The sequence below is a fragment of the Notolepis coatsorum genome, assembly GCF_963971535.1.
Source record: "Notolepis coatsorum genome assembly, chromosome: 14".
NCBI lineage: Eukaryota > Metazoa > Chordata > Actinopteri > Aulopiformes > Paralepididae > Notolepis > Notolepis coatsorum.
The window spans coordinates 2,773,160-2,798,555 of NC_140178.1; positions in this window are offsets into that span (position 1 = coordinate 2,773,160).

Sequence of the window (25,396 nt, forward strand, 5' to 3'; positions counted from 1 at the left end):
GTCAAGAGCCTTCAGCTGCTCTGCCCCCCGCCTCTGGAACTCCCCCCCCCCCCCCCTGACATCAGGAACATTGACTCCATCATCCCATTTAAAACCCACCTGTTTAGGCGTATGTCTGATTTAATTTTTTAAATTGATTGTGATTGTTAATGAACTGTTTTTAATAGTTGTACGGCGACCTTGAGTGTCCTGAAAGGCGCCTTATAAATAAAATGCATTATTATTATTGTTATTATTATGATTATTATGATTATGGATTATTATTATTATTGTTATTATTATGATTATGATTATGATTATGATATTATTATTATGATTATGATTATTATTATTATGATTATTATTATTATTATTATTATTATTATTATTATTATTATTATTATTATTATTATTATTATTATATTATTATTATTATTATTATTTATTATTATTATTATTATTATTATTATTATTATTATTATTATTATTATTATTATTATGAGTATTATTATTATTATTATTACTATTTATTATTATTATTATTTATATTATTATTATTATTATTATTATTATTATTATTATTATTATTATTATGTTATTATTATTATTATTATTATTATTATTATTATTATTATTATTATTATTATTATTATTATTATTATTATTGTTATTGTTATTATTATTATTATTATTATTATTATTATTATTATTATTATTATTATTATTATTATTATTATTATTATTATTATTATTATTATTATTATTATTATTATTATTATTATTATTATTATTATTATTATTATTATTATTATTATTATGATAAGTGATTGCCTTCTAAACAAGCAGGAGTCAGAGTGTCGAGGAGACGGCAGCAGCTGACCTTGCTGAGCCGCCGGGCGATAAAACCAACCCTGCAAAGCCAATGTTCTGCTGACGCTGTGAGCTACGAGGCCGTTAGGTCTTAACACCAGATATATAACACTTTAATAAAGGCACACTTCACAACTCTCACGACATTATCTTCCATGATGTTTATCCTATATCCCCAAACACATTGTAAACTACCAGGGATTGTGTGGCTGCGTTCACACTGATTGATTGATTGATTGAAAACGTTATTAACAGATTGCAGAATGGGTACAATACAGTACGGCTCAATACACACAATTGTTAAGAGGATGACGACCAGAGAAAGACTTTCGTCTTGTTTACATCAGGGTCCCCCATTTTCAATTCATCAATTAACTGCAGGCCTTACTGCTCAATTCTGATGTATTGCTCATTTACATCACATTTACATTTAGTCATATAGCTGAGTCATCAGGAAGGGCACAACTCTTATCAGCTGAGTAACAATGTTCATCAAAGTGTTGCGTGTTACAGTGTAGGTTAGTTTATTAGGACAAGTGCATGACAGTAAGGTTAGTTAGGGTTAGATATATATATATATATATTTTAAATTTCAGATATTGGTTGAAGAAGTGTGTCACTATCAGATTCCAGTGTGAACTGGTCACTGCCCCTGAACTGAATCACAGGCACGGATGGACAATAAAGAAGATGGACGTAAAATGTTTTTTTGACAAAGTCAATCTAGAGTGACGTAAAAGTCCAGACTGAGGTCACAAACATTGCAAAGAAAATTAAATCTGACCTGTATCTGATTCAGGGCGACCACATTGTGAAAGTGGGCCAAATCAGAATTGAAAAGATCAGATTCCATGTGATTTGTGTCGTGAAAAAAAAACAGATCTGAGTCACATGATGAGCAAAGAAATAATCGGATTTGAGGCCACGTCATCTGCAGTGTGAACGCAGCCATAGTACTGTAAAGAGGCATGTTATTCCAACTGTACTGACATGTGGCCACGTGCACAATAAGCTCTCTGACACTAGTGCTGCTCCCAATTGGTCAATTTAGGGGTACATTCTAAGACTATAGGCTAATGGGCATTTCAATCATAACTTTAAAGGGTATCTACGTGGCCATTTTCAGAATTCATATTATGCTCTTCCTATGATCCGACAGTCCAGAAATGTTAGTGAACATTAACAACTCTCATCCAAATCCCAAACACAAGTGCCCCATAGTCAGAGTCTCTCTCTCTCTCTCTCTCTCTCTCTCTCTCTCTCTCTCTCTCTCTCTCTCTCTCTCTCTCTCTCTCTCTCTCTCTCTCTCTCTCTCTCTCTCTCTCTCTCTCTCTCTCTCTCTCTCTCTCTCTCTCTCTCTCTCTCTCTCTCTCTCTCTCTCTCTCTCTCTCTGGTTTCTAGCTTCAGGAGAGAGCGGTGCATGTTGATAAATACTGATGGAACTGTCCTGGGGCACAGGAAGAACATGTGTGAATTACCCTTTAAGCTAAACACAGCGGGTTAAGACGGGACACTGGAAGTTGATTTTACTGGGATGTGGGTATCTAATCTTTCATTTCAAACCCTTTAGGGTTCCCTCATTTACAGTCACGGTGAGTGTACATACAGAGCTAAGCAATAAAGGCATATAAAATCACAAAGCTCTACTGACAAACCTTGAGTTTAAGAATATCTTAGACTATCTTGGTGATATCAACGTAGCCACCCCTTATCCACAGTGACAGTAGATTATCAAGTGGAATACAGTGATTCAACACAAGACTCAACACCTGAGAGTTAGAATACACTAATTGCAGAGACATGACAGTGACTGAAACAATTATGCACCACTAGTACGCAGTATGACAGGATGCTGCATCACAAATAGACACCACAGCCCAAATCAATGTCATTACCAAGAAACAAGAACAAACTCACAACAACCAGTGAAATGTATACTCATACGACCACCAAGAAAGCAACAATCCTGTAAAACACGACAACCATATCTTTAAAGGCCAACTTGCAGGTTGTATTTTTGTTCAATAAACAATGTGACTAGGGCAACGGTGACTTTCATGAAGAGGGGGAAAAAAGTATCGAAATTGACCCAGTTTTAGCGTTTTTATCAAACATTTTGTCGACCAAACCACAAGCTCCACGCACATGCATATTTTAATCCATGGTTCAATAACGTGCATGTGTCATCTTAATGCTGACGTCACATCAGGTGCAGGGCAGCAGGGGGCTGAGAGTCACAGGCAGGAAGCAGAGAACCTTGCTACTACTAGCCGAGGAGTGATGAATGAAAATATCTGTTTCACCTATTCACACTATTGCTCCGTGATCATAGCCATTCATCTCTAAAGCTAACCACTATTTGTAAACGCTACAACCACGTTACCATATTTGTAATAATGTAAATCATTGTGTCGTTGTACATATTGTGTATATAACGTTAGTAGCTAAGCCAGCTAACGTAGCTTAGCTTGGTAGCCAGCACTCTCGAAACTCCCAACAATGCCCGATCCAAAATGGCTCTCCCCTCCCTGCACACCCCCGTCCTCACAAGTAGGCCTACTCTGCCAGGGAACTCACGGACACAACAACAGCAGTAGTCATAAGGTGTCCGAGCCTGCAACATTAACGCTAGTTAGCTCGTGGTAGCCCGTTTCGTGACTGTGATGCACCGAGTGCAGCTAAAGGGGCTACTATCGTATCAACATGCCGGGACGTGTAGCTTGCTAGCCGGCATGATGTGTGTGCAGTGCTTTGCCCCACAGGTCTGAGAAGAGGACCTGCACATTTTACTCGTTCCCCAAACTCTTTTGCATGGCCCGATTTAAAATGGTTCACGACAGTAGACATAATGCTAACGTTAGCGGGGTAACGTTAGCCAGGGCCATATAGCCAGTAGTACTATGACCCGGACGGGCATAAGGCATAAGTTGCCTCGAGTGACGTCACGGCCCTGCTAGCGTCTGATAAGCTTTTTGATTCGCTCCGTGCATGTTATTCGTGCGTGGACCTTTTTAACCCTTTCTGAGTGGCATTTCCGGCGTCAAATGAAAAAATAATAATAATAATAATAATGAAATTAGATACCAATGATGTAAACTACCCATAATTGAAGAGTAGGGTTTAACCTGCAAGTTGGCCTTCAACAAACAACGAGAGACGGAGAGAGAGACTTGTTACACGTGACACAGGCCGCCGCTTCAATACTGGCATTTCCATCACACTGTGATAAATAATCACAGTGTAATGGAAATGCCAGTATTCTGATTGCTGTCTGTAGTTCTATATGGGTTGTGGCAATAATCTTGACAAATAATAGCTCGCAGCAACGTATTGACTACCATACACTGGCACCAGGCACACATCACACTACACAATGACTACCATACACTGGCACCAGGCACACATCACACTACACAATGACTACCATACACTGGCACCAGGCACACATCACACTACACAATGACTACCATACACTGGCACCAGGCACACATCACACTACACACTGACTACCATACACTGGCACCAGGCACACATCACACTCCACAATGACTACCATACACTGGCACCAGGCACACATCACACTACACACTGACTACCATACACTGGCACCAGGCACACATCACACTACACACTGACTACCATACACTGGCACCAGGCACACATCACACTACACAATGACTACCATACACTGGCACCAGACACACATCACACTACACACTGACTACCATACACTGGCACCAGGCACACATCACACTACACAATGACTACCATACACTGGCACCAGGCACACATCACACTACACACTGACTACCATACACTGGCACCAGGCACACATCACACTACACAATGACTACCATACACTGGCACCAGGCACACATCACACTACACACTGACTACCATACACTGGCACCAGACACACATCACACACTACACACTGACTACCATACACTGGCACCAGGCACACATCACACTACACAATGACTACCATACACTGGCACCAGGCACACATCACACTACACACTGACTACCATACACTGGCACCACAGCACACATCACACTACACACTGACTACCATACACTGGCACCTGGCACACATCACACTACACAATGACTACCATACACTGGCACCAGGCACACATCACACTACACACTGACTACCATACACTGGCACCAGGCACACATCACACTACACACTGACTACCATACACTGGCACCAGGCACACATCACACTACACACTGACTACCATACACTGGCACCAGGCACACATCACACTACACACTGACTACCATACACTGGCACCAGGCACACATCACACTACACACTGACTACCATACACTGGCACCAGGCACACATCACACTACACAATGACTACCATACACTGGCACCAGGCACACATCACACTACACAATGGCTACCATACACTGGCACCAGGCACACATCACACTACACAATGACTACCATACACTGGCACCAGGCACACATCACACTACACACTGGCTACCATACACTGGCACCACAGCACACATCACACTACACACTGACTACCATACACTGGCACCTGGCACACATCACACTACACAATGACTACCATACACTGGCACCAGGCACACATCACACTACACACTGACTACCATACACTGGCACCAGGCACACATCACACTACACACTGACTACCATACACTGGCACCAGGCACACATCACACTACACACTGACTACCATACACTGGCACCAGGCACACATCACACTACACACTGACTACCATACACTGGCACCAGGCACACATCACACTACACACTGACTACCATACACTGGCACCAGGCACACATCACACTACACAATGACTACCATACACTGGCACCAGGCACACATCACACTACACAATGGCTACCATACACTGGCACCAGGCACGCATCACACTACACACTGACTACCATACACTGGCACCAGGCACACATCACACTACACAATGACTACCATACACTGGCACCAGGCACACATCACACTACACAATGGCTACCATACACTGGCACCAGGCACACATCACACTACACACTGACTACCATACACTGGCACCAGGCACACATCACACTACACACGGACTACCATACACTGGCACCAGGCACACATCACACTACACACTGACTACCATACACTGGCACCCGGCACGCATCACACTACACACTGACTACCATACACTGGCACCAGGCACACATCACACTACACACTGACTACCATACACTGGCACCAGGCACACATCACACTACACAATGACTACCATACACTGGCACCAGACACACATCACTCTACACAATGGCTGAACGGCTCAGGAGACAGGGATTGATATCAGCCAATTAAGGGGGAGGGATGATTAGGTGGCCTTGATGTCAGAGACCTGATTGGGAATGTGTCCAGTACATTGATAAAGTAGCACTGAAGGCCTAGGTGTAAGATACATGGCCCCCCCCAGCTTTGGGGCCCTGGGTTGTAAAGTCCTATACCCCCCCCCCCACGTCTACGCCCCTGGAGCCAACTTCCTTTTAATTTTTCAGGAATTTCTTGTTAAAATCTTTTCATACAAAAATATGAACCACTCAAATGTATGACGTCAATTAGCCACCTACATCGTTTTAGTCTAATGACTAATGCTCTCTCTCTCTGAAAACGAAGTAATGGAAGGAAAAAAGTCGCTGGTCCAAATTAGCCACGCGCCATGCTGTCTGCTGCGGTGCTCTCGCCGCCCGCCCAGCGCGGGGCTCAACCCGCTTGTCCTCGCTGTCCTCCCACCGCGGGGCTCAACCCGCTTGTCAAACGCAATTAGGGGACGCGGAGCCGTCGGTTCCGCCGGGGTCATCAGCCGATATGACGGGGAGGAGACGAGACGTAGGAGGGATTCATTAATAACCTCCCGAACAGCGAGAAGAACTGCGGTGCGGACGTCTCGTCTGAGAGGCTGCGTTCACACCGCAGGCCGGCCTTAGTGCTCAATTCTGATTTATTGTCACGTTATTATTTTTCCTATCGCTAGGCTTTATGGAGTCGTTCCTTATCTTCGTTGGGTAAAGTCTGTTGCGAGATTGTGGATTTATTGTGATTACTTGTTGATCCGTGAAGCCCGTTGAGGCAATTCGTTGTGATTTTTCATGGCTCTACAAAATACATTAGACTCGTGAAATGTGGCCAATATCAGATTCCAGTGAACTGGTCACTGCTCCTAAACTGACCCGCGTGCGCAAATGAACAATAGAGAAGCTGGACTCAAATAGTTGTGACAAATGCCAATCTAGAGCAGGGGTGTAAAAAGTACCCAGAGTTTATACTTAAGTGAAAGTATGGGTACCGTCTCAAAATCGTACTCAAGTAAAAGTCAGAGTATCTGGCTAAAAACACACTTGAGTAAAAGTAAAAAAGTTTCTACTTTTAAATGTAGTTAAATACAAAAAAGTCAAAGTAAAAACTTCTTTTTATTCCGGGGCAATGAAATGCTCCGTTTCGTCCTCTTCATCACTCACTATCTTCTGTAGCTCGTCACTCTGACAGTCTATTCTTCTGGTAGCAGGTGTTTAATCAAAGATCCCCGCTTTCAAGTCTTGCAACAAGGACCAATCAGCATGGGGGTATGGGCGGGTTCATTTTCCATCGATGGGGATTTGATTGGCTGTTTTTAAATAATGCACGGCCGCAGGATTAATAATGTTAACGTTAGTCCGACCAGCGAAACAAATATATTAATTAAAATGGTTGGACCTGCGAGATTTGTACTTTGTACTTTGTAGGTCTGCATTTTAAATGTAAGGAGTAAAAAGTATGTTTTTTTTTTCTCTGAAATGTAATTGAGTAAAAGTACAAGTATGCAAACCTAATAATACGCGAGTAAAGTACAAATCCCCCAAAACAGTACTTAAGTACAGGCATGTGTTCGTCATGGGACGGGGTTGCACTCCGTGCAGGGTCAGATAAGTACTCGCTATAAGTATAAGTACCCACCTGGGCTACTTTGCATATCAATATAGCGCCGGTCGTCAGGTGTGTTAAATACGTTCTCAGATACATTCACACCTAACTTGTTGTGAAGACATGTGTTACATTCCATTCGTAGAGGCAATTAGGCCCTGTCTGTAGTCTGTGCTCAAGCGAGGGGACATTTATGCGCATTCGCGGGAGCGCGCGTGCACGTGGCGCCATTAGGTGCGTGCAACCCCAGTTGATTTCAGGAACGCACGCCTGCTTAAGTATTATAATGAAGTACAATTACTCAAGTAGTTTACACCCCTGATCTGGAGTGACGTAGAGTCGACACGGCCGCTCAGACTGAGGTTGCCTTGCAAAAGATCAGACTCGTGCCAGATGTGTGCTGTTCACACTGTCATGAAATAAAACAGATCTTCGTAAAAAAAAAGAAAAAAAAATCTAATTTGGGCCACTGTTGCCTGCAGTGTGAATGTAGCCGCACATGTCTGTAGTACTAACAATCTCTCTCGCATCGCCCTTTAAAGGTTGGCACTCGCCTGCTAATCTCATATTAACAAAGCTGGGCTGGAGTAATCTTGGTTCCCCATCTGGCAGAGGGGTTCATATTTAAACTTCATGGCGAATTTATAGAAATGCAGTTCTTGTCAGTGCAGTTATTGCCTTACATTTCTGTTTACCACATTATGTAATACTTCAACACTTCCTTGAAAAAAAAGTCTAAGGCTGTGATCACACTCAACGCCATTTTGAACGCGCCTGTGTCTTTTTTCCATTTGTCGCGACAGCAGGTGTGTGTCTCCTCCAAACTACGCACCTGGTGTTTTAGCCTTCTCGTCACCTTCTCGTCGACAGACCGATCAGATCAACCGAGGGGAGGGATTACAAATCTGAGGTATCTGAAGAGAAATCTACAGCAAAACAACTGATCGATGACGGAGGAGAAGCTAATTTTGTTTCCGACAAACCTTGTTCGTATGACCAGGTCTTACCACGACGAGATACCACGACGAGGTAGCCGAGGTAGCAACAGTAACGTTGTGCTTAATGTCTGAAGGAGTCGACTGAAGGCTTCTTGTCCTCTGCAAAAGCATGCAATTGGTCCACTGATGGATACATCTTGATATTTGTCTAGTCTAGTGTGTTCATTAGATGGTGAAATCCTCTTTCAGTGCCCCTGTGCCTGTTTTCGTAGGCAGTTAGTCTCTGATATGCGTGCCATTAGCGTTAGCCACGCTTCTAGGACTATTTTCTTTTGGAAAGAATGATAAAAAAAAAAGATTATAAATATATATATATATTTCTTTTATATATTCGACTAAGAGGTTGGCAAGTCGACCACGGCTCCTTTCGACCGATTAGTCGACTAATCGACTAATAGGGGTCAGCCCTAGTAGGTTATGTTATAGCCAGCCCATGAGTAATATATTGGCGTATTTACAAAAATGTACAATGTGTACGTATTACAGATAAGAAATATATTGACTTATTTACGTATTTTAAAATACATACATATATTACATAAAGTTTTTTAGTTTCAATCTTTTCCGAGATATATATATATACAGTATATATAGCACACGTCAAATGTAAATTAATTGCTTGGTTCCTGCCTGGCTACACCACCCTGAGAGTGAGAAAGCCGTTACCAAGCGGGCGGTAGAGCCGGTGGACAGTGTTCCCTGCTCCACAAAGTACGGCTAATTGACTAATCAAAGCTAATTCATCTTCCCCGGACAACACAGATGGCAACAATTGGGAACAGCTTGTTTACGCTTATTTAATCCTCGACCCACGACCAAATGGTACGGGGTCGTTTTTCCACAGCGCCTAAATAACATTTCAGAATCCATATCAGACAAGACCAATTTTCAGATAATATGTCCTGTTACAAAGGATCAGATTAAACCGAATATATATATTTATTGATTGATATATATTGCATAGTATTTGTATATCGTTTGATATCCCTTGTATATTCCTTGTACATATACACGGAATATCCCTTTAGCCTAGTACGGACCATGATGTTTCGTTCTCCTATTGGACAGCGGTCCACAGGCGCCAGGGCCATGCCTCCAGAGTCAGGTTCAAGGCTACCGTCAGGACATGTCTGTACATGCCCGGCCTTGCCCAGGATTACGAGACAGAAATGAGGTTGGCACTAGATTGTTTGCCGTGCATATAAATATGGCGCAGGTGAATACAGAAGTAGAGTTACCCAATAAGTTGAAGCCTCACCCACGATACTCCGTGCGGTGAAGTATGGCCTGTTTGGCCCCAAATAGAGCATTGAGACCGCGTGCGAATTAATAACTGAATTGTCAGAGTTTGGCGCTATACCGTCGAGTGCGACATATTTCTATTAAGTCAGTAATAGTCTATTTGTGTATAGTGTATCGTGCGGCTAAAGTTCTACAGTGACCAGCATCACCAACGCTTCCTCGTACCAGCTAGAGTGCTTATCCAGGCTGGGCTGCTTTCATGGCGCTTTCACCCGAGGAGACCTAGACGAGAACCGTGTGGACATGTACACTGGATTAATCTACCCGACGACTGCATAGCCCTTTGCGGCTGGATTATATTTGTTTTGGTCCTGTGATTTATGGAGCGGAGAATCGCCGACGCCTACACGTGTGGGATTTACCCTGTGAGGAGCCACGTCGAGTTTGCGCCTCAGAGAGCCTGAGGCCGACTAGCTTTCTTCACTGTGGAGCTACAGTCTACGGAGAACAGCTGTATTCGTCTGTGGATCAAGAGACTATTGCACCGTCTCCTGTACTTGGAGTCTCCTTAGTCATCGTTGACCAGACTCTCTACTACCGACAGATCCTCTACCCCTGCTGGCTTACAACCGGGGGGACCCTTCCAGTATCTCCCGCTATATATTACTAGTGTACCATAGATATAATTCCCTAAGATTCAGGTTGTATAATTACCTCCTGCGTAACCAGAAAATGGACATTCATTATTGATTTGCCTACGCACATTCCTTTGCCTTATAAGCGCATCCAAAGTAAAATAGAGAAGTATATTATGTACCTTTTGCTGCAATAAATACTTAATTACCACTTGGTGTGGAACCGATTCATTGTGGGAAGTGTTCATCATATTTATATATCATGTACTGTATGGCCAGTAATTAAAGTACATAAAGCGGTAGTGGTTTAATGATACCATACTTATCAATACAGTCAGGGAATTGTACCCCTCAGTTACAATTGGTCCTTCGACCCGGAGGGTAACTAGTGTAATATTAATATAGTGGTATTAATATTGACATGGCCAATGATGAACACTCCACAAAACGGTTCTCCTAAAGTAGATCGCCCGCAGCGTAGACGGCAGACACCTCAGTACTTAGAGGATTACGTTGCCAATATTTTACCTAGCTTTCTACAGACGGTAAACGCGGAAAAAGTAGATAGTAAAATTATGTCCGACCCTATCGACCAGGCTACCCCGCCAATAGAGGCCCTAGTGGGTTCTAACGTAACTGACCAAGCTCACGGTAGGGACCAGGAGGGACCCGACATGACTTTACTCCCCGCCAAGACCGAAGAAGTAGTCCCCGGAGAGCTCCAGGATAAAGACAGCCCTCCAGGGATGGAACTCTACCCGCTACAAGAAGAGGAGAGCACCCCAGAGATGGATCTCCAGGACTCGCCACAGGAGAACAGATCTCCAACGAGTACTGCCAGGAGCGGATCACCTCAACCAGCGTCTTCCCCCAGCGAGGCGGACAAGATGCTGGCACAGGCATTCCTCGCCAGCCTAGCAGCCTCAACAGAGCGCGATCGACTCCAAGCACAGACGCTTAGTGAGCGCGAACATTCTTCCATGGAAAGAGAACGCCTTCAGGCGCAGCAACGGAGCGACGAAGATCGTATACGTCTAGAGATTAGACGCCTTCAGACGGAAGAGAATATGGTAAGGGACCGGGCCGAAGCCCAGTGCGCTGCCGCCGAAGCCCAGCGCGCCGCTGCCGGTGCCCAAAGAGAAGCAGAGCGCGACCTCGCTCTCACCAAGCGCGAAGCCGAGCGCGACCGATTACAAGCGCAGATAATGGAGCAGCTGATCACCAGGGCAACACCCCCTCCCTCCGCACGGGGTTCCAGGGCCTCGTCAAGACAAGGGTCAAGGGCACCCTCCCCTACCCGATCAAGCGACCCTGAGCCCGACCACCAGAGAGAGCCTATACCCCCCTCCGAACCCCTTCCCCGACCGGTCCAAGTGAGACCCAGCTACAAGGAAGAAACGGTCTACACCGCGGAGAGGCTAAATAGACGACTACAGGATCTAGAGGACCTGCCAGAGGAAGAAGAAGAGGGAGAGGAGGAGAGTCAAGCCCGACAGCAGCACAGTACTCCACAGGACCAGGAGGTCCAGTACAGCCCAGGCTCTACCCCCGCGGCTCTGCGCTACAGACCCCCGACTCAATTCACGGGTGAGCTTGACGCACGACCAGCCCCGAGGAACAGCACCTGGATACGCGGGCCATGGTACCCAGCAGGTACCAGCCCACCAAGAGGCGTAAGAGGAGACTCGCCTAGGAGGCCTCTCTTCCAACGCTCACCGATGTGCCAGCCATCCATGGCATCATACATTGGCACACCGACGTTTCCGGACTTCACCCACGAGAACAGAGCACAGTACACGGAGCTACGAATGTGCTTAGAGACAATGATGTCCGATGTAGCTGATGAACCGTACAAGTATGCTATCCTACTGAAGCACCTCAAGGTGCCCCGAGCGCACAATATAGCGCTGGCCTATGCCACCTCTACTACCCCATACACAGCGGCTCTAGCAGCACTCGACCAAAGATATGGACGCATATGGGACTACGTAATACAAGAGATAAGGCATATTGACCGCCTACCCCCAGCCACAGACAATCGCTCACTAGATGACCTGTCTATCAAGGTACAATCCCTGGTAGGGATGCTGGGGGCGCAAAGAGAAAAGGGTATGCACGAACTGTACGCGAACTCTAATGTCGAGAGGATTTTAGAGAAGCTTCCGCCCGCCCGACAAGAGCGCTTCAGGCGGCAAAGAGACCACCGTGATCCTAACGGTCCCGAGCCATCCCTCCTAGACCTAGCCGACTTCCTGGCGAGAGAAGTCAACAGCCTACGGTTGGATACGTTCATGCGGAGCACCCCAAGCTCCAGAGAGGGACCTAGGAGAGCAAACGATGGCCGAAGATTGGTGACCGTCATGCACCAATCAGAATCAGTACCGAGCAGCAAGAACCACAGTACCCCCTCGATGAAAGAGAAGTGGAAGATGGTGTGCCCGTACTGCGAAAAGGAACACTGGTTGTCACAATGTGACACGTTCAAGAAGATGACCGCCGACGAGGTGAGTCAATGGATAAAGTCCAACCGACGCTGTTACCGATGTGCGCGCAGTCACATGGCAGCCGATTGCCGCTTAAAGAAGAGGTGTAGTCGGTGTGACGGAGCCCACCTAGATGTCCTACACGACAGTAACAGAAGAAAGCCTGCACCCTCAAGCAGCACAAAGGCAAGTGTTATGTACATTGACCCCGCCAGCAGCGGGGGCGCCCGAGTGCTCTTAAAGGTGATCCGCGTAACACTGAGTTACCAAGATAAGGTCATGGACACTTACGCCGTCCTTGATGACGGGTCAGAGAAGACCCTTCTCCTCGCGTCCGCTGCGGCCCAGCTGGGGCTGCGGGGGAGCGAAAACCAGATGACGATTCGGACAATAAGAAGAGATCTAAAGACGATAAAGGGCGAGAATGTCTCCTTCACTATCGCAGCAAGCGGGCAGCCAGAGAGACGGTATAGGATTACTAATGCTTTCACCAGCCAAGAAATAGGCCTGTCGCAGTACACCTACCCCATCGCCAAGCTGATGGATAAATATGTGCACCTGCGTCAACTACCTATACCGCTCATAGACGGTGCCACCCCGACCCTGCTGATAGGCTCCGACCATGCAGACCTCATCGTCCCGATAGACCGGGTCCACACAGGGCCCAGAGGCTGTCCTGCAGCAGTCGAGACCCGCCTAGGATGGACATTACAAGGCCCCCTCGCTAAGTCTCTTAACCGAACAGCAGCCACTAACTGCCTCCACTCCAGAGTGACAGAAGAAGACACCACCCTCCTACAGCATGTCGAGAGGCTATGGACACTAGAGACAATGCCCTTTAAGAACGAAAAGAAAGACATTCGTTCCAAGGAAGACATTTACGCTATAGCCCTCCTCGAGCAGGGGACAAAGAGAGTCAAAGTCAACAGAGTGATGAGATACGCAACTCCACTCCTGAGGCGAGTGGGTATGCCTACCTTCCACGCCCCAAAAGAAGCGACGGAGCGGTATCTATTGAACACAGAGCGGCGCCTAGCCAGAGACCCCGCTCAAGAGACGGTGTACCGCGCTGAGATTAACAAGCTAATCACAGCGGGACACATAAAGAAAATTGACATTAAAGAGGCCGATCAGACGACCGAATCATGGTACGTGCCGCACCACAAAGTCCACCACAACGGCAAGGATCGTATTGTGTTCAACTGCAGCTACCAGATCGGATCACAAAATCTGAATAAAGAGCTCTTGCCCGGCCCAACACTCGGCCCCTCTCTACTAGGCGTGTTACTACGTTTCCGCCAAGACAAGGTGGCCATCAGCGGCGACATCAAAGGGATGTTCCTGCAGGTGAGACTAGTGGAGGAGGACAAGCCCCTGCTGCGGTTCCTATGGAGAGAGAGGATCGGGGATGAGCAACCAGCCATCTATCAATGGGAAGTCCTCCCTTTCGGAACCACATGCAGCCCATGCTGTGCTACGTTTGCACTGCAAAAGCACGTCGCAGAGGACCCAGCAGCTGATGAAGAGGTCCGACAAAGTGTAGGAAATAGTTTCTACGTGGACAACTGTCTGCAAAGCGTCTCGACGCCAGAAGAAGCCGAGGCCCTTCTACTCAAGCTCCGCGCCACCCTGATCAAAGGCGGCTTTGATCTCAGGCAGTGGGCCAGCAGCGACCCGCAAGTATTGCGCAGCCTCTCCCCCGAGGACAAGGCAGCAAGCAGCGAGACCTGGATGGCGACCATCCCAGGAGAAGCCCAAGAAATGACATTAGGACTAGTCTGGCGCTTCAAAACAGACTCGCTCCATTATAAACACACACCCCTGACCAAGGAGCAGGGAAGGTCGACTGCACTACCGACCACCAGACGGAGTGTATACAGAACACTCGCCAGACAATATGACCCGTTGGGATGTATTCTACCTTACACCACCAGGGCAAAGATGATTGTAAGAGCGTTATGGGACAAGGACCAGGGCTGGGACGACCCCATACCCGAACACCTTGCATCCACATGGAGAGAGTGGGAGACGGAACTCAGCTCACTCCCAGGTGTCAACATACGCCGCAGCTACTTCCCACCCACAGTGAGGCCGGAGACGTGCCAGATGGACCTGCACGTCTTCAGCGACGCCTCCGAAGTAGCCTACGGTTCGGTGGCCTACTTGCGTGCCCGAGAGGAGGGAGGAGAAATACATACTGCTTTCATCCTGGCTCGCTCAAGAATAGCCCCACGAAAGCAACAATCTATCCCGCGTCTAGAGCTCTGCGCAGCCCTAGCAGGAGCGCAACTCGCCACGTTAATCCAACGTGAACTCACCATTCCGGTGCAAAGAACAATCTTGTGGTCAGACTCCACGACAGTACTCACATGGATCCGGTCTGATTCGTGCAGATACAAGGTCTTCGTGGGAGTCAGAGTCACAGAGATTCAAGATTTAACAGAAGTAGCAAGCTGGAGGTATGTGGACACAAAACACAACCCAGCTGACGTCATCACCCGGGGAATGTCCCTGGATGACCTCACCCGTCACAACCTATACAGTGACGGGCCAGAGTTCCTCAAGCTCCCGGAAGAAGAGTGGCCTACACCCACCCCACGGGAAGCGAGTAAAGAGGAGGCCGAAAACAAGAAATCTATGTTCTGTGGATTGAACACACTCGTCTCCACAGACCCCGACATAGACGATTGCCTCACCCTAGAGAGTGCGCAGCTAAAGACATTCCTGTGGCACCACCCAGAGGTTCAGCTCACTACTGACATTACAGCAGCTGACTACGAAGAAGCAGAACTTCTTCTACTACAACGAGCCCAGAGAGACTCGTTCCCCGATGAGCTAGACTGTCTACAGGGAGCAAAGCCCGTCCCATCAGACAGCAGACTGCTCCACCTAGCCCCCGAGAGCGACGCCCATGGTCTCATCAGAGTGGGTGGTCGTCTGCGGAGAGCTCCAGACTTACCGGATGACGTCAAGTACCCGATAGTCTTAAACAGCCGACACAAGGTCACAGAGCTGATCATAAAGAAATACGACGAGGATGTGCATCACGCCGGGGCAGAGAGAGTCTTCGCGGAGATCAGACGTCGTTATTGGATACTGCAAGGGAGAGAAGCAGTGCGGCGCTTCCAGCGAACCTGTCTAGACTGTCGTAAGTGGCGAGCGCAGCCCAGTATACCCCGGATGGCTGACCTACCTCCCTGTCGCCTCCGACTCGGCGACAAGCCTTTTCACTCCACCGGTATGGACTGTTTCGGCCCGCTGTATATAAAGAAAGGAAGAGGAACCGAGAAGCGGTGGGGTATTGTATTCAAATGCATGACCACCCGAGCGATGCATATAGAACTCCTTCCAACCATGAGCACAGACTCATTCCTTATGGCCTTCCGAAGATTCACATCGCGGAAAGGCAAACCGTCTATATTATTGTCTGATCACGGGACAAACTTCAAAGGCGGAGAAAGAGAGCTGAGAGAGAGCTTCCAAGCTATGGGCCCAGAACTTAAGACCCACCTCGCTCCATCCCAGATTGACTTCCAGTTTAATCCCCCGAACGCACCTCACTTCGGTGGAACTTGGGAACGAGAAGTACGTTCAATAAAGACAGCCCTGTACGCCGTGCTTGGGGCCCAGACCGTGGCGGAAGAAGTCCTAATGACAGTCCTCACGGAGATCGAGGGAGTATTGAACTCAAAGCCCCTCGGTTACGTCTCAAGTGATGTAGCAGATGTCGACCCAGTCACCCCCAACACACTCTTGATGGGGCGGCTGGACCCCGCACTACCACAGACAATGTACAGGCCTGAAGAAGCGAACGGCCGAAGAATGTGGAGGTACAGTCAAGTATTGGCTGACAAGTTTTGGAACAGCTTCCTACTCCACTATCTACCGTCTCTACAGACCCGCCAGAAATGGGTGAAAGAGAGAGACAATTTGACAGAAGGAACAGTCGTCATGATTATCGACCAGTCACTACCCCGAGCTATGTGGCCGGCTGGCCGCGTAAGCAAAGTGATCAACGGTGCCGACGGAAAGGTCCGAGCAGCCGAAGTGCTCGTCCAAGGACGGATCTACACCCGACCCGTGGCGAGGCTAATAGAACTGCCAAGGCTCCCCGATACTATCGATGACGACCATGACCCATGACTTTGTGAACTGCCCGACCCCTCACAACAGACATTGAGTAGTGGACAGTGCGGTTAATCTGTCTCTGCTTAGCTAATTAGGTGGGACTAATTAGGAGGCGGCTGTTACAAAGGATCAGATTAAACCGAATATATATATTTATTGATTGATATATATTGCATAGTATTTGTATATCGTTTGATATCCCTTGTATATTCCTTGTACATATACACGGAATATCCCTTTAGCCTAGTACGGACCATGATGTTTCGTTCTCCTATTGGACAGCGGTCCACAGGCGCCAGGGCCATGCCTCCAGAGTCAGGTTCAAGGCTACCGTCAGGACATGTCTGTACATGCCCGGCCTTGCCCAGGAATACGAGACAGAAATGAGGTTGGCACTAGATTGTTCGCCGTGCATATAAATATGGCGCAGGTGAATACAGAAGTAGAGTTACCCAATAAGTTGAAGCCTCACCCACGATACTCCGTGCGGTGAAGTATGGCCTGTTTGGCCCCAAATAGAGCATTGAGACCGCGTGCGAATTAATAACTGAATTGTCAGAGTTTGGCGCTATACCGTCGAGTGCGACATATTTCTATTAAGTCAGTAATAGTCTATTTGTGTATAGTGTATCGTGCGGCTAAAGTTCTACAGTGACCAGCATCACCAACGCTTCCTCGTACCAGCTAGAGTGCTTATCCAGGCTGGGCTGCTTTCATGGCGCTTTCACCCGAGGAGACCTAGACGAGAACCGTGTGGACATGTACACTGGATTAATCTACCCGACGACTGCATAGCCCTTTGCGGCTGGATTATATTTGTTTTGGTCCTGTGATTTATGGAGCGGAGAATCGCCGACGCCTACACGTGTGGGATTTACCCTGTGAGGAGCCACGTCGAGTCTGCGCCTCAGAGAGCCTGAGGCCGGCTAGCTTTCTTCACTGTGGAGCTACAGTCTACGGAGAACAGCTGTATTCGTCTGTGGATCAAGAGACTATTGCACCGTCTCCTGTACTTGGAGTCTCCTTAGTCATCGTTGACCAGACTCTCTACTACCGACAGATCCTCTACCCCTGCTGGCTTACAACCGGGGGGACCCTTCCAGTATCTCCCGCTATATATTACTAGTGTACCATAGATATAATTCCCTAAGATTCAGGTTGTATAATTACCTCCTGCGTAACCAGAGAATGGACATTCATTATTGATTTGCCTACGCACATTCCTTTGCCTTATAAGCGCATCCAAAGTAAAATAGAGAAGTATATTATGTACCTTTTGCTGCAATAAATACTTAATTACCACTTGGTGTGGAACCGATTCATTGTGGGAAGTGTTCATCATATTTATATATCATGTACTGTATGGCCAGTAATTAAAGTACATAAAGCGGTAGTGGTTTAATGATACCATACTTATCAATACAGTCAGGGAATTGTACCCCTCAGTTACATGTCCCCTTAAGTTTCATAATGATTCTCAATATCTAATGTGGAAAGGTACCCTCCCCCTTTTCTTCTTTAATCAGCATAGGATCTGCATTATGCAGACGCTGCAGTAGATACAGGGATGAGTAACGAGACGAGCTTCTGTCGTTTCATTCTTTCAAAACACGGACCGTACATTTAAAGGAAATCTCCAAAATGTTGGGAAATTAGCTTATTTGCCATCTACCCTGGAGTTAGACAAGAAGACACATACCTTTTTCTTCTCTGTGCATGCAGTAGGAGTAGGAAGACGTTGGGAACTAGGCTAATGGAGGAACCTACTTCCAGTGACTGATGCTAAGCTAGGCTAACGGTGCGTGTCTTCCTACTCCTACTGCATGCACAGAGAAGAAAAAATGTATGTATCTTCTTGTCTAACTCCAGGGTAGATGGCAAATAAGCTAATTTCCCAAAATGTTGGAGTTTTCCTTTAAAGGAATTACATTCAGCCACAGTGTTGTAGTCGAGTCACTAAATCTAGAGTCTGAGTCGAGTCTCGAGTCCCTGGTGTTCGAGTCCGAGTCCAAGTCATCGAGGTTGAGTCCACTCCACTCTGGCCGTCAAAGAGCTGACAAACAAAAAAAGGTTCCACATTAAACATAAATGACACAGCGGTCACCGTTTCAAAGGGAGTTCAATTACTTTGTGACACAATAGCCAAACAAATGCACTAGCCATCAATATATTAGGGCATATTACAAAAAGAATATATACAAAAATAACGGTATTTATCAATTAACAAGTCGGTGAGTCAGAATGCAGTCAGTGCTCAAGTCCAAGTCCGAGTCACGGGTCCTGAAAATCAGTCCTGGACTGGAGTCGTACAGCACTGTTCAGCCAGTGGATGCCAAGGAGGCGGTGCTAAGGCGAGCCCGTGTTGAACGGCCTATCAGTCGCTGGCAGTCAGTCATGAGTGACAGGTTGAACACTCAGATGGGAGGCAAGAGCCTTTACCTCAAGACTACCAAGAGAGCTGTGTTTGGTGAGAGCTGTGTTTGTATCAGGGTGGGTGTCTTAGTCTAGTGGTGAGAGCTGTGTTTGTATCAGGGTGGGTGTCTTAGTCTAGTGGTGAGAGCTGTGTTTGTATCAGGGTGGGTGTCTTAGTCTAGTGGTGAGGGCTGTGTTTGTATCAGGGTGGGTGTCTTAGTCTAGTGGTGAGAGCTGTGTTTGTATCAGGGTGGGTGTCTTAGTCTAGTGGTGAGAGCTGTGTTTGTATCAGGGTGGGTGTCTTAGTCTAGTGGTGAGAGCTGTGTTTGTATCAGGGTGGGTGTCTTAGTCTAGTGGTGAGAGCTGTGTTTGTATCAGGGTGGGTCTCTTAGTCTAGTGGTGAGAGCTGTGTTTGTATCAGCGTGGGTGTCTTAGTCTAGAGGTGAGAGCTGTGTTTGTATCAGGGTGGGTGGGTGTCTTAGTCTAGTGGTGAGGGCTGTGTTTGTATCAGGGTGGGTGTCTTGGTCTAGTGGTGAGAGCTGTGTTTGTATCAGGGTGGGTGGGTGTCTTAGTCTAGTGGTGAGGGCTGTGTTTGTATCAGGGTGGGTGTCTTAGTCTAGTGGTGAGAGCTGTGTTTGTATCAGGGTGGGTGTCTTAGTCTAGTGGTGAGAGCTGTGTTTGTATCAGGGTGGGTGTCTCAGTCTAGTGGTGAGAGCTGTGTTTGTATCAGGGTGGGTGTCTTAGTCTAGTGGTGAGAGCTGTGTTTGTATCAGGGTGGGTGGGTGTCTTAGTCTAGTGGTGAGAGCTGTGTTTGTATCAGGGTGGGTGTCTTAGTCTAGTGGTGAGAGCTGTGTTTGTATCAGGGTGGGTGTCTTAGTCTAGTGGTGAGAGCTGTGTTTGTATCAGGGTGGGTGTCTTAGTCTAGTGGTGAGAGCTGTGTTAGTATCAGCAGTCGTCCGTGACCACAATCAATGTTAGTTCGACTCCTGGTCACGCTTTTTGTTTTGACTGTCGCCGATACGAAGTGTAAATATATTACTTATACAATCATTAAAATATATTACTCATGGCTATTACATAACGTACATTATGTACCTTTTTTCCCCTGTTGTCGATTAGAATTTTATTTACATTTTCCGATGAGACCGTGTTGGCACAAGAGGAGCCTGAAAAGTTACACAACAACAACAACAACAACAACAACAACAACAACAACAACAACAACAACCACAACAACAACCACAAGCCAAAGGGAGTGATCTGCCGATCCAGCAGCGTGAAGGATGTGTCTCAGAGAAGCGCCAGATCCAGTCTGTCCGTGATGAATACATTCTGGGCAGGAAACGGTGCTGGTCTCGCACTATTCTCAGTACATTAGCTGAGCAACTGATAATGAGCTGACGGGGGAATCGTGATATTGCCCCCGGAATCAAAGTCTACACCTCGGAACACGGCAGACGGTGTCTGTTATGTTTGCGTTGACAGCGAGCGAGACAGACCTCTCGCTGCCAGGTGACATGTGACTCTGTGTACAGGTAGGGTGACCAGATGCAAAAAGTCCAAAAGCAGGACAACAGTAAGATTTTGGTGGTACAAAGTGGGACAGATAGATAATGTAATTTTTTTTACTAGAATAACATGGTCTTCACCGAGACCAATGTTTTTTTTTTGCTTCAAAAAGAGGGACATCCTCTCAATATGTGGGACGTTCGGTCAAATGGTGGGACAGTACAACCAAAAGGGGGACACCTGGTCACCCTATGTACAGGTAGTAAAGGACTTCAAGACGTTGACAATTGTGGTGAAATCAGGCTGGCCTTCCCTCCAATACACTGTCCCCTTTGTATCTACCTAACACCTAGCATCTACCTAACACCTAGCATCTACCTAACACCTAGCATCTACCTAACACCTAGCATCTACCTAACACCTAGCATCTACCTAACATCTAGCATCTACCTAACACCTAGCATCTACCTAACACCTAGCATCTACCTAACACCTAGCATCTACCTAACATCTAGCATCTACCTAACACCTAGCATCTACCTAACATCTAGCATCTACCTAACACCTAGCATCTACCTAACATCTAGCATCTACCTAACACCTAGCATCTACCTAACATCTAGCATCTACCTAACACCTAGCATCTACCTAACATCTAGCATCTACCTAACACCTAGCATCTACCTAACATCTAGCATCTACCTAACATCTAGCATCTACCTAACATCTAGCATCTACCTAACATCTAGCATCTACCTAACATCTAGCATCTACCTAACACCTAGAATCTACCTAACATCTAGCATCTACCTAACATCTAGCATCTACCTAACACCTAGAATCTACCTAACATCTAGCATCTACCTAACACCTAGAATCTACCTAACATCTAGCATCTACCTAACACTTAATAATAATAATAATAATAATAATAATAATAATAATAATAATAATAATAATAATAGATCACATTTCTATAGTGCCTTTCATAGAACCCAAGGTCTCTTCACAATCAGGACAAAAAATAGCGCTATAGGGAAGTAGGGAAAAAAGGGGGATGAGGGCAGGTAAGGGATAATGGACCTAATCTAATCTAAACTAACTGATGGGGAACAGCCTTGGTGAAGAGGTGTGTTTTAAGAGCAGTTTTGAAGGTGTCCAGGGTTGGGGCGTTGCGGATTTCAGGGGGGAGAGAGTTCCAGAGGGTAGGGGACGCCACGCTGAAGGCTCTGTCACCGAAAATCTGTAACCTGGTGCGAGGGATGGAGAGGAGACCTAGATCAGAGGATCGTAGGTTCCGGGATGGAGTGTACTGGTGGAGGAGATCAGACAGGGACCTAACATCCCCCTAGCTAGCCACCTTCTAGCATCTCCTTTGTGTCTCACCCCTCATCCCTCCATCCGATCCCCCTTCCCCAGCCCACCCCCCCACTGAATCACCTCCCCCCTTCCGGCCCCCCCATGTCTCATCCTCCCTCCTTCACCTTTCTCCAGCCCCTCACTTCGACCCCCCCCCACCCCCATGTCTCATCCTCCTATCCCCTTTCACCAACTACCGGTTAACCCCGCCCCCATGTCTCATCCTCCTATCCTCTTTCCCAACTACTGGTTAACCCCGCCCCCATGTCTCATCCTCCTATCCTCTTTCCCAACTACTGGTTAACCCCGCCCCTTTTGTAATGTATAAATGACGACGTATGCGTCTATTCGGGTCAGCCACAGGGTCTTCTGAAGCCAATCTCCTGTGTTTAATAATAAATAATAATACATAAATAATAAATACATTTGCAACTATGGACCAGCGAATGATTCACCTTCTTCTCTTTAAGTGTAACTGGGCCAAATTACATTAGATAGACAAGCCTGACAGTACTGAGGAGCTGTCTGTGGTGCTGAAATAACAGACAAGCCTGCCAGAGCGCTACAGTACTGAGGAGCTGTCTGTGGTGCTGAAATAACAGACAAGCCTGACAGTACTGAGGAGCTGTCTGTGGTGCTGAAATAACAGACAAGCCTGACAGTACTGAGGAGCTGTCTGTGGTGCTGAAATAACAGACAAGCCTGACAGAACGGTACAGTACTGAGGAGCTGTCTGTGGTGCTGAAATAACAGACAAGCCTGCCAGAGCGCTACAGTACTGAGGAGCTGTCTGTGGTGCTGAAATAACAGACAAGCCTGACAGTACTGAGGAGCTGTCTGTGGTGCTGAAATAACAGACAAGCCTGACAGAACGGTACAGTACTGAGGAGCTGTCTGTGGTGCTGAAATTACATAGGCAAGCCTGCCAGAGCGCTACAGTACTGAGGAGCTGTCTGTGGTGCTGAAATAACATAGACAAGCCTGCCAGAGGGGTACAGTACTGAGGAGCTGTCTGTGGTGCTGAAATAACAGACAAGCCTGCCAGAGCAGTACAGTACTGAGGAGCTGTCTGTGGTGCTGAAATTACACAGACAAGCCTGACAGAGTGGTACAGTACTGAGGAGCTGTCTGTGGTGCTGAAATAACAGACAAGCCTGCCAGAGTGGTACAGTGCTGAGGAGCTGTCTGTGGTGCTGAAATTACACAGACAAGCCTGACAGAGTGGTACAGTACTGAGGAGCTGTCTGTGGTGCTGAAATAACAGACAAGTCTGCCAGAGTGGTACAGTACTGAGGAGCTGTCTGTGGTGCTGAAATAGCTTCCCTTTCTCACAGGGAAACGATGAGGTTGGCTGAACAATATAACACAAGTTCATTTGGCTATACTCTACTTTAAAGAAAAACGGTAACATTGTGCAAAATTACATCTACATATTATTTTTCTTATTTTTTACTAAACTAAACTCTCTGGCTGCAGCTGTTTCAACATGCAGCCGTTCACATGAGCTGTGCTCCTTTTCCTTAATCTGTCATTTATAAATATACAGACATCAAAGGGGAAGGAGAGAGTGAGGAAGAGCGAGCGAGAGCACATGCGTTGTATTGTATTTATTATTTGTATGTCTTTTAATCTACATTTATTTTGATTTAATTACTGGACTGTCATTATTGTTATTATTATTTCTGTCACTGTCCTGTGATTGATCATAGATTTGCACTGTTACTGTATTGTTTGTCTAGTTTTATGTTGAAAAAGGGAAAATAAAAAACATTTGTTAAAAAAAAAAATATATATATATATATACAGACATCAGGGACTTGATTCCAGACAAGGTTTGGCGTAGGTTTGGTTTCACCTTTGGGGGCACTTTGGGGGGGGGCGGGGTCCGGGGGTCTGGGAGTGCGGGGGGTTATAGTTTATATGTACATAACAAACTGAGAAAGTTTCATAGTGATATCTATTCAAATATTAGTTGAGCCTGTTAGGGGGCGCCGTCTCGCCTTAAAGGCCACTGAGCAGCAGGTGGCCTCTCGCCTCGTCCAACACAGCCGGCTCACTGCTGCTGACATTCTGCTCACGTTGTTCCAGTGAAAAAGAAACCTGTTATTTGTTTCTTGTGTTTTCTCCCAGAAGGAGTTGAACAGAGAGATCTAATGAGCTCGCATTTAAAGGACTTTCATGTTCTGCTGTCGCTCTGCCCTCAGATTCATCACTAACGATGGATATGATCCCTGTGTCCTTTATGAGAATAATGGTTGGCTCTCTCTGATGGAGAGGCGCAACAAATACTGGTATTTGTTCATTTTTAAGGCCCTTAATTGGTAAGCTATCTCCTTATACTCAAGTTCAAGTTCTTTAATAGTTGTCATACAGAAGTACAGAATACTTTCATACAAAATGCTTCTTACTGTTACGCTCCAGAGACTGTGCTAGACAAGATAGTATCAAATAACATAATAACATAATATAGCATGAATTTAGAAGAAGAAAATGAGGTCACAGTGTTCGGTATAGACATATGTACAATGTTCTGAGTTACCATATAATATACACTACACAATACTATGCAGTGTACTAATGTACAGTACTATCTAGTGCAAAGCAGAAATGGGATGAGGTACAATTTTAGGTACAATTTACAGTAAGGTGTACGAGTTGTAGTGCAATCCTTCATCCATAAATATAAAGTGTGGGGAGTGGGTGCTACAGTGTGTTTGTTTAAAGTGGGTGTGTGGTATAAGTGTGTGGAGTGGGTGCTACAGTGTGTTTGTTTAAAGTGAGTGTGTGCGTGTGGATGTGTGTGCTATGTGCGTTTGGTGGTTGTTGTT